Source organism: Hesperophylax consimilis, chromosome 16, assembly GCF_061612785.1.
Source record: "Hesperophylax consimilis isolate HC1 chromosome 16, BYU_Hcon_1.0, whole genome shotgun sequence".
In the NCBI taxonomy this organism is placed as follows: Eukaryota; Metazoa; Arthropoda; class Insecta; order Trichoptera; family Limnephilidae; genus Hesperophylax; species Hesperophylax consimilis.
The window spans coordinates 24821329-24833160 of record NC_142851.1 but is presented as its reverse complement, the minus strand read 5'-3'; positions in this window follow the sequence as shown (position 1 = coordinate 24833160).

Here is an 11832-nt window from a genome sequence, read left to right as displayed (position 1 = left end):
GCAAATATAAGCTCGTGGAAACGACACAGATTCTTTACTTACAGTATTTTATTATAGACGAATGGAAATATCAAAAATCACACGATTTATCAGAACGCAAATAAAGTTTGGTAGACACATCGCACACATAATATTAACATACGGTTTTACTTCATACCATATTATTATAATATCACATGACGACGAATGTTAAACAAAGCAACAAAAAAACAATAAAAAAACTAAACCGTATAATTGGACTAAAAACAACATTTCAGTTGCCAAAAGACTAGAAAAAGATGACACAATATTTTGTTTATATGACGAGAATTTCACAACAATTTGTTTGGAGGAAGAAAAAAACGAGAGCAAAGTAGTGACGGGCATAATTAATTGAAATATACATTTACGAAAGAATAAAAAAATACCGCATGTTTCGAATTCGGATAGGGTACGGCCGAAGTATTTAGTAGTCAAGCAATTCAGTTCGTTATGTTAGAGTGTTATGTGTATAAAATTGCGATAGACTACCCGACTATTTACGAATACGGTGCATGGTTACGAGTTATAAGAATCTTTAAGTTTATTGTAATTCCCGATCATCCGTACGATTATTCTTATACCCAATGATGCACTAGCAATTTCAGTGGTATGAAATGCGCACTTACAAAATGGTTTTATAGCCAGCGATAATTATAGTGTAATGTATCACATAAAACCGTACCACAACCAAGAAGGAAGTGCGGTAGCATCGATACTTGTGAACGTCAATCGTCAGAATCATCAATTCTGTTTTCTCGAAAATCGTTATCATAAACGAAAAGTAGTTAGGTATAAAGTAGACATGCACAACCGGAACCATAAACCAGGGTAGTGAATGAATGCACCGTCGAAAATGATAGTCTATGCCAAGTTCATTGCAACTTCCTTTGATTTAGTAATCTAAAAAATGCACGCTTGCCGACATAAAGGAAGCAGTTTGATCACAGACATAGGAATTAATAGACGAGAAGATAATGGCGAGGGGTAAAATCAACTGTTGAAGAACGAAGGGAGTAAGGCTGACTGTGATTCGTCAATAAATCAATCTGACAGTAAATAGGCATCTCGCATTATAATATCACCATTTACTTCTTAAAAGTAAAATCTGCTTTAGAATGAATAGACATTTTTACATGGGAGCGCAAATTACTCGCCACGTTATGAACAAATTTGCGAAGTCCAAATTCGGCAAAAAAAATCGGTTCCCTTTTCAGAGTCGAATATTTCGTTTAAGTATTTAGTTAAGACACTTTTATAAATGTTCATAATTTACTTCCCAGCAACCAACCAGCTTTGTGTTTCGCGTCCAGACGTTTCTCGATGTGATAGTAACAACTGATTCATATTATACGATGTGAATATGCTTAAAATAAAGTAAAATAATGCTTATATATGGAATGTAATACGACAATTGGGTTTATTCTCTTTTTCACATCTATTTTTACAAGTTTTCATAGTACAAGTCAACATTTTGCCGTGTTATTTCGTAAAATGAACCGATGATGCCTCGACCATAGTTCGCACAAGAATGATGACGTCACGTTTTCAAATTTCACTTGAGGCCATACGCGAGCACAGCCGGCTCCAATGGAACCGGTATGGGGAGTGGGGATAATACGCTTTTAATCATTTAGGGCAGGTCTACTAATATTCATATGTCTATGTATATCAATATTTTTCAAAATCATAAATGCAAAAAGTTGTTGTTTATTGTCATTAAGACTGACATCATCTCTGCCATGTAAATGCCCAAACATAGAAAAAGTTTACCAATATACATACCTTGGTCTTACAATAGATGCCAATTTTAACTGGTCAAATCACATTGAAAATGTATGTAATAGATTAAGATCCATATTAGGGAAATTTTATCACCTAAAAAACTTTGTCAATAAAAATATATTATACTGTATATACACGGTGTCCGGAAACTCGTAGTACAAGCGGGAAACTGGAGAATCTACACCACATGGGGAACCCAAAAAAACATAAAGTTTTTTGATTTGAGCATTTTCACAAAAAAAAAAAAAAAAAACAAAAAAAAATATTTTTCGGCTATTTTAGGGTTAAAGTTTTTTCTGGTGTTTAGGGTTGAACAACAGATGTTTCAACCCTGCAGAGCAGAAATATTTTATGATTACACCGGGTTAAATGAAGGGTGATTTCAAAATAATGCTTCAAATCCGAGTTTCTTCATTTGTTTTACTTTCAAATAGTTTTAATTAGTTGGGTACTTTGATCTTCAGTAATATTTTATAAGAATTTGATTAAAAAAAAAAAAAAAAAAAATCAACTTCAAACTCGATTTACTCGATAACGAAAGCTCAAATCATAAAAAAATTTCCTACAAAATCGACTCCAAATGTGATGTAGATTCACCAGTTTCCCGCTTGTACTACGAGTTTCCGGACACCCTGTATAATGCATTAGCGGAATCAATTATAGGATACGGAGTAAATAGTTACGGATTAACGTATAAAACGTACTTAAATAAAATAGAACAATTACAAATCCGTTTCCTAAAATTGATATCAGGCAAAAAAAAATACAATTATGTGAAGGCGATTATAAAAAAATGTTTTCTTTGTGTAATGTGCTCTCTATACATAGTAGGATAGATTACCAACTAACGCTAGATGAATTCTGGAATACAGAATTCAAAAAACCTGTAAACCATAACTACCCTACTAGGCATAGAGAAGCACAAATGTTTATTATTAAAATATCGCAAAATGTGTACGGAGATAGAACAAAAAGACATAAAATTCCGGAATTGTTTGACTCATTACCAGAAGATATTAAAAATGAGACATGTCATTCAAAAATAAAAAACGAAAATTAGATCGTTCTACCTCCGTCAAACATAAAAACAATTAATATTGTGGTACCAAGATATCAAGTTGAAATTAAATATATTGTTATAAGCTAATAAATAGAAAAAGTGAGAGATTTCTTACAATTAAACTGATTGATCAGTTTTGTAAGATCCAAGTAAGAGAAAATAATGTACAAATAAAAAAAAAACTGAATAAACACATATAAAAAGATGAATCAAATGATTGTTTATTTATGCGTGTAAAAAACGGTAGTCGTAGGTAAATATTTACCTATTTGATTGCATTTAGGAAATTTTTAATTACGTAAAATGAAAATTCGCTTTCGTTCTTTGGGATAATTTCTGTTGGTGACATTTTCTTTTATTGGTATTCATGGTGTTGTTAAGTGTTGTTTTTAAAGAGTCAAGTTTACCAAAAATCTCGAATCTACGGACATAATACAATTAATTTTAAAAATGAATTAAGAAAATATGTGTACCTCAATTGTTGATGTTATATTTGTGATTATTTTTGCCAAATAACCAAATTTTTTATGTTTGCCAAATACCAAATTTTTGACAAAACACACAACGATATTAGTTAACTACAGATTAATAAATAAATGAGGCAGTCAGCTAGTGTCGAAAATTATGTTTAAAAATAGAGCAAAAAATACGAAATTTAATAAATCCTGATTGAGAACTTTCCTAAGTTAATTTAGTTTTTTTTTATAATATATTAAGGCGATGCGTACGTACGTACTAATGCAAAATCATGTGTTTTAGGTTTGAAAATTTGGTTGCCTAGAAATGTTTCAGATGCTTTAATTAAATACTGCGAGTAGAATACATCTTGGCCTTTGCAATAATCGAGTAATTTTAGATAAGTCTTTTTATAAGACCAGAAAAAAATAATGTATAAGGCCCATGAAAACTGCTTTAAAGTTCTAAATCTCCTACTTACGAACCCATTTTGGGTAATTATTTTATTGTATAATGTGGGAAATTAAGTTATTTATAAAATTAAATATTTATGCCTGAACATCCACAAAATAAATTAAAAGGCACTTTTTGGCCATGTTTTTTCCTTGCATAAATCAAAACAGGCGGACGGTGTTAAGCGGGAATTTAAACCTTATCGCCATTTACGTAAGGGGTGTTATTGATAGCGGCTCGATTTAAAATATTACACGACGTAGTGCATCGCCTTAACCCCACTCAAGACCTATGACATCTTATTTCTTTTTTGGTTTGTTTGTTTTTTTATTTAGTTATAAAATTACATTTTTATGTCTAGTATAAACCCTTTTAACTTATTTCTATTACATTTAGCCTAAATGATTTAGGGCCAGTTTTATAAAAGTCCGTTCGTTACGCTTGATACCGTTTTTGGTTTACCGTAACAAATATTTGGTTAACCGCCTGATTTTTCCGTTTTATAAACGTTCGTCAGGTTATCCGTAGGCCAAGTTTCGGTTAATGCTTAACCGAGTGATTTTGGCCAGTACCGATTTGTTGGCGCTCAAATGTTTTTTGACAGCTGTCAGTAAGTTAGTTGCATTTGGTTGTTGCCCAACCCCAACGATCGCTTATTTGGAACCGTGCACTATTTTAATTAAGATACCGTATTATATTATTTGCATTTGTGATATGGATTCATCATCGAGCAGTGAAAGTGAGGATTGGGCGTTTGGCAATGCTTGAAGATAGGGTTGCCATCTCTAAAATTTGGCAACCCGGACAAGAGGCGTGAAAACCCCGGATTTTAGAGCCCATAACCCGGACATGTCAACAGGTTTTTTTAAACACAGTCAGTGTAATAAAAACAGTTTAAAATGTCATAAATCACCTTTTTATTTATTTTCAGACCTTAAAATTGAATTTTGTCATCTTTTATCATCATTTTACTTTTACTATTTACTTTTGTTACTTTTATCATCATACAACATTACCAACAAGTCTAGTGTTGACGTATTTCTATGTCTACATAAAATTATTAAAAATTACCTAACAAAACAATAGTAAACTAAGTTTAAAGTGCTCTTTTCTTCTAAATCGTAGACCGCGCGTTTAACCAGATAATTTTTATTAAGTGGAGTGGCTTGTTTTAGTGTTTTTTTTTACCTACTTTCCAAAACTGCCACGAAGTGTCAAACTCTACCTACTGGAAAAAAAATCAACATTATTTTTCTCTTATTCCGCTTCACGTGACGCAATAGTGAATACCGATTACTATCTTATCCACTTAAAAATAACTCTTTGTACGTAAAAATCGCATAAAATAACATAATCATGAATACAAAGTGCATTGTATGCGAAAAAAACATTGACACTCCGTCAGATTTTATATGCTGTAGTGTCTGTGAAATGAACTACCATCTTGGCTGTGCGGATATTACTGAAACCTCACGCCGTAGTGCAAGAAGTTTACAATGGAAATGCAAGAAATGTAATAGTAAAAATGCTAAAAATACCAAACCAAAACAGACTAATAACGACATACTATTGAACAACGAGCAAGAACCGCCATCTATCATCAAACAAGCAAAACAGTCTACTCAACTGCCGAAATCTGCAAACCAACCAAACGACACGTACAACTTAACAACCACAAATATAGATGGCGCTAATGGTCCATTAACTTCTCAACTGTTTATTAAAGTGCTGACTGATTTCAAAACATCCATTATGAAATTCGTGGAAGACAAATTTGATTCATATGTACGCAAATATGAAGCTCTCATCTCACAAAATAACGAAATAATAAAATCTATCCAATTTATGTCAGATCAACAAGATGACCTAAGAAAACGTATAAATGTTATCGAAAAAACTCAAGAAATAGCCAATGAGGAATTAATTACACAAAAAAATCATAATAATATGCTACTAAGTACTATCTCTAAACAAGATGAAAAAATCGATAAATTGGAGTATTTAAGCCAAATCTGTAATATCGAGATAAGAGGTGTTCCGGAGTCCGACATTGAAAATAATGCAGAAGTACTCAAAAAAATTTCTAAAATTATCAACTACGAAAATACCGGCGTGCATTCTGTATTTACAAAAATCTACAGGCTGGGACCGAAGTTCTCCGACAAAAATCCAAGACCTATCGTAGCGACGTTCAACACCACAACATCGCGGGATGACTTCCTATCCAAATTCAAAACTTACAAAAAATCCACAACCACTATGACAAATAAAATAAATACAAGGGATCTAGGATTATCACAAGCCGCCAAACACATCTATGTATCCGATCAATTAACTCAAAAAGGAAAATTTTTGCTATCTCAAACAAAAAATTTTGCCAGAGACAATAATTACAAACACTCTTGGTCCACCGGAGGGCGCATTCTTTTGAGACAAACGGATACTTCCAAGATAATTTCTATCAATAATATTGCTGATCTGGACCGTGTTAAACGTCAATTACTGTGACTGACGATACAAGCTACTATGCTGCTATATCACTCCATTATACCAGACATTCATGATTGTATTATAAAATGCTTCTACCCGATATTCTATTATACTCAATGTGTATTCTTACTTTCCCTAATGGCTATTAGTATGTCTTCTTATATTATATTACATTGCTTTCGAACATATATATATATCTCATCTATTGCGAAAATACATAAAGACATTCCAATAGCATTTAAAACTCATAAACAATCTTATTGCAAAATCATATGCATCTTTTCATTCGCATTGTGGTATGTTTCGCTTGTTAATTTAGTTGCATCCTCGATGATAAATTATTTTCCTCACCAAACTAGGTCCAACTAAAACAAAAATATTTACCTTACTATTATTCAGTATATTGTTTATATATATTTTAATATTGTTAATTCTGTAAACATAACTTTTTTCTCTGATTCTTCCATGAGCCATACCACGAATTTCGACAAACTAACACATTCTCAAAATAGTGTACTCTCCTTCTTCTTAGTATTATTATTATTTAAATCGATTGTTTTTTGTTTTTGTTTTATGAATCACACCACCACCAGGATACCCTACATGAGATATAATGTATTTTTCTTTAATCTATCAAGCTCATCCATTTTTAACACAATTAGTGAGTTTATATTATGTAATCCCATTCTTACAGAAAAACTATATCTAACCAATATAAAACATAGTTTCATCCAGCTTACTTATGTTGTAATTAGTATATATAACATCACTAGTGCTCTACTTATCACCAACAATTTTTTTTTTTCTTTTGTAACTTTTAACAAAAAGAAATTGAAGTATATTTACTTTAAATATTTCCATCAATATACTAACTATTCTAATTATTGCTCTCCTAGCTCTATCATAAAAACAACTAAAATATGTATTAAATATCTTATCTAACAGCTAAACCATTCTGAAACACACACAATTACTACCATCCTTATTCTAATCTCAAGTCTTTTAATATCTTTTGAGAATCAAGTATATAATCTAATTATCACTACTTTCCTGGCAACTTTTTATATGAGTCATAGCAATAATAATTATATGTGTACTCAATATAAATTCTTACACTCCGAACTAGATTCCTCTGCTTCTATCATAATAGCCTTAAAAAATGTCTTATTTCATATTGTATTGCTCAATATTATCACCATACAAAAAAATAAGAAAACAATTTTTGTCATAAAAAATGAGTGATATAGTGAATAAACAACTATGTACAAGTAGGCATGTGTATATGTGTGTATGTATGTATGCATACATATATATATATATATATATATATATATATATATATATATATATATATATATATGTGTATGTATGTATGTATACATATATATTTGTATATCTTTGTATGAATATGTATGCATCTATAAATATGAATAAGTGTGTGTGTGGATGTATGCGTGTACACGCGTATTTACGCGCTCATACATGCATGTACACTTACACAACCAGAAAAGAGAGTTATGTATTTGATCTTTTCCTGCATAATAGCATGTCTTAGACTTCTAAATTTTTTATTTTTTTGTTTTTCTTTTATTTTTATTTCTTCTTTATTCTTTTTATTTTCCTTTTTTTTGTCTTCTGCTTTCTACTTTAACATTTTTATATTTTCTATTTCCATTATAATTCATTCTAATATTATCTTTCATACTTTAAACATGTATAAATATTTAATTCATATGTTAACACTAGACCTCACATACAAACTATATACCATTGGTCGCCACGAGACAGGCAGTCGCCTAGTGTGGTGATTTAATGTATCACATGTAAGAAAATGTATTATTGTATTATCATGTATTCTATAAATAAATAAAATAAATAAATTTTAAATGTACCTAACAAAACAGAATCTTATTACAGTTTGTTACACATTGTTTTCATAATCAGTTAGAATTTTTTCATTCAAATAAAACAAAAATTATTAATATACTCTGTTATAAAAACTAAACCTTATTAAAATATTAAACTTAACAAAATTCAATTAAATTTTTAAACAAAAATCTTAAAAATACTGAGACCATTTTAGTATTCAGTCTTACAATTTTTGAGGTAACTCATTTAACTGAATAATAATTATCTTCTTTAAATTTGTATCAGCAGCCATTTACACAACAAAATACCTCTTAACATAATATGAACTAAATTCAGTCTTCTTAAATCTTAAGCAACAAAACTGACCCTTTTTAAAGTTTAGACTTACTGGAATGTAAGTTACATTATTAATTTTTTAAAACATAAAATATCCAAAACTATTCTCATTTATATCACCTTAAATTTTAATCAACAGCCATATTACATTAACACGGGCATTAGCCTAGTATGGTTGTAAAAAAAACATAACAATTGTAATTTCAAGAAATCTATGAAATAGTAAAAAATAAAAATAAAAATTATACGTATTTTAACGTAATAAAAACAATCATAACTTTAACTACAAAAATGAATAGAAATTATAGCACTTGTAAGTACATTATTTGATTATCTAGCTATTAAAGTTTTTCCTCAGCCTCTTGCCTTTTTACTTTTCAGTTTTTTTGTATTTATCACTCTTTCCGATAGCTTTTAGAATATCTTCCCTTTCTAAAAGGAATTTATAAAAATCAATACAGCTGTATTCTTGGAAATTGAATTTAATTTTAATTACTGACGAGATTGTTTCTACGTTTAGTAAATTTCTTTCTTTTGTCCATTCTTGTGAAATTAATGATAATATTCTCTCCACGTTGGCATTATGAGCCGGAATGCAAAAAAAATACTGTGCAATTTTCAGCAATTCCGAATATAAATTCGCATTTGGTGTTTTAAAAAATTGTACCCAAAGTTGATTTGAATTTAAAAGCTTATCTTGTTCAGTTAGGTTTTGACTAAAAGCCTTTAAATTCACCCACTCGTCAAATAATTTTGCGTCGTCAATATCTATGTTTTTGTCTTTTAAATAAAGAACAGTGTCTTGAATAAGAGTCCATTCTGTGTTGTTATTAATTTTTGGCAAAAACATCCAGTCAAATTTCTCAAATTGTTTTAACGGTTGCATCCATTCTTCAATGTACGTTTTGATTTCCTTGTAGAAGTCATGCGAGCATTTTGTAAACTCTTGTTTCGTGTTTTCATCTTTATTTATAATACTCTGAACATTCAACGGCACGAAACTTTCCTTAATTCGGTCATCTAAGCTTTTTGTTATGGATGCAAGTATGCTTCTGGTTTCAAGGACTGAATTATCACTTTTCTCTAATTTCTGTATTTTTGAGTGAACGGTGTGCATAATTGAGTGTATGAGAAATAAGTATGCCTCCGAGAGAGGATTTTCAAAAAACTGTTTAATTAAAACAGGTGGCCTTTCTATGCTTTCAAAATAATCTTTTAATGGACGGTAAAGCTTCAGGAGTCGCTCGACAGCTGGAAACAGGCTTAGCCAACGCGTCTTGGAATGATACAGAAGCTGTTTATATTCGACCTCAGCTGTTTCACAGAATTCTTTAAGAGCTTCGGTTCGTACTGTATAAGTGGCAAAAAAATTATAAATTTTTAAGATGATGGATTCCACGTCTACTGGCAGTAAATCACATCCGTGGTGCACTGCGTTGTTAATGACATGGGCAGAGCATCCCACACCAACCATGTTTGGGTTTAGATTTTCTTTCAGCTTGTGGAAAACATTGTTGGTTCCATTTCGTTCTATTCCACCGAAGTTTGTATTGCAATTATCTCCAGCAAAAGCAATACATTTAGTCAAGAGGTCATGCTGGCGAAGCTGTGTTATTATCAGTTCAGTGATTGTGTCAGATGTCTCATTCTTCGTGATTTCTATTTCGAGCACCTTTGTAGTGATTCCGTTTTTTTTTACATCAAAATATTGAATAATCAACGGGAATAATTTTGTGCTTCCGTGATTACTAGCATCAGTAGCCACGCTGATGAATGGTACATTTTGTAAATCACTCTTCAGTTCTTCAACAGACAAAGGGCTTAGCACTCCGGTGGCTATAGCAGCTGCTTTTGTTCGATTGCATGTAACTTTTTTTGCAGTATCTGACCCCGAAAATATTTCGCGGTTAAGAGCACAAGTGCAGTCTAATGAATTGAAAGACATATGATGGCTTACTGTATGATAGACGAGTGCGCCTTCCGCTGCTGGAATAAGGAGGTCCTCCGCCGATGTCGATCTCACAAAATATGTTGGTATATTTGAAGTACTTGCTTGATTTTTCAAATTTGTTTTGTGTTTCTGGGTATTTAAATGCTCATTTATGTCTGTAACACCTTTGTTGGCGATTGAAATAATCGTGGAACAAATGGTACAAAACGCTTCCCAGTCATATTTTCCTTTTTTTAACATTGGAAACTTAGTTTGCAAATCACTGTTAAATGAGCATTTTCGCTTAGGCATTTTGGTATCTAATCTGAAAAGAATAAAAAAGTAAAAATATAGTTACTAGTTTCTAAACATGGGGTTAAATTATAACTACTACAGACTAGCTGGTGCCCGCGACTTAGCATACTTGAAAATCTGTAAAAATAATCGAAAACTCTAAGCAAGAATCTCTGTAAACATTTAAAAAAGCAAAATGATACCGCATTTTGACCATATTTTCACCCCTCCATGATTATTTTTGAAAAAAGTAGTCTATGTCCTTCCCTGGGATACAAACATTAATTATGCCAAATTTCAGCCCAATATGTTCGCGTAAAAAGGTTACAAACAGACAGAGTTACTTTCACATTTATAATTGAAGTGTGGATAGGATTCAGAATATTAAGATGAGCAGTGTCACACTACTGTACAGAATTAAAACCACGATATGTAATAAAAATCTCATTTACTTACCACGTGTACGTATCTACAACCCGCTTAACTGTAACGACGTCCGGACGTCCACTACCAAGCCAGTGTCACTGCGGAGTGCGAAGTGCGACTGCGCGGGCAGCGAAGTCAAAGTGAACACCGTACAACTGCGATGGGAAGGTGCGGGGGGACGGTGAATTTGACGAGTTGGTTCGTCGCGGCACAGTCCGTGTGTGGCGGGCGGCCCAAGACTTTAAATTTTTAAACCCGGACAACAAATGAAACCCCGCCCGGACGCTCCCCGGACGCCTTCTAAACTAGGACAAATCCGGGGAAACCCGGACGGATGGCAACCCTACTTGAAGATGACACGCCATCGTCGTCATCTAATAGCAGCAGCAGTGAAGACGAAGCTGCGGGAATACGCAGACGTCCACGTGTTTTTATGCATAGACCGGATTATTTTAATTATTATGCGGACATCGATTTTAAAATGAGATTTCGGTTGTCAAAGAGAACCGTGGCTTATATTTTAAATAGAATTGAAGCTCAATTAGTGCCGGCGACACATCGAAACCAACCAGTTACGCCCGCACAGCAGTTGTTACTGACACTGCGATTCTACGCTTTGGGATCAATGCTGCTAGCTGCTGGCGACTTCACGGGAGTCTCCAAGTCGACGGCATGCATCGTTGAATGGAGAGTTACCAAAATAATCGCTTCCTTG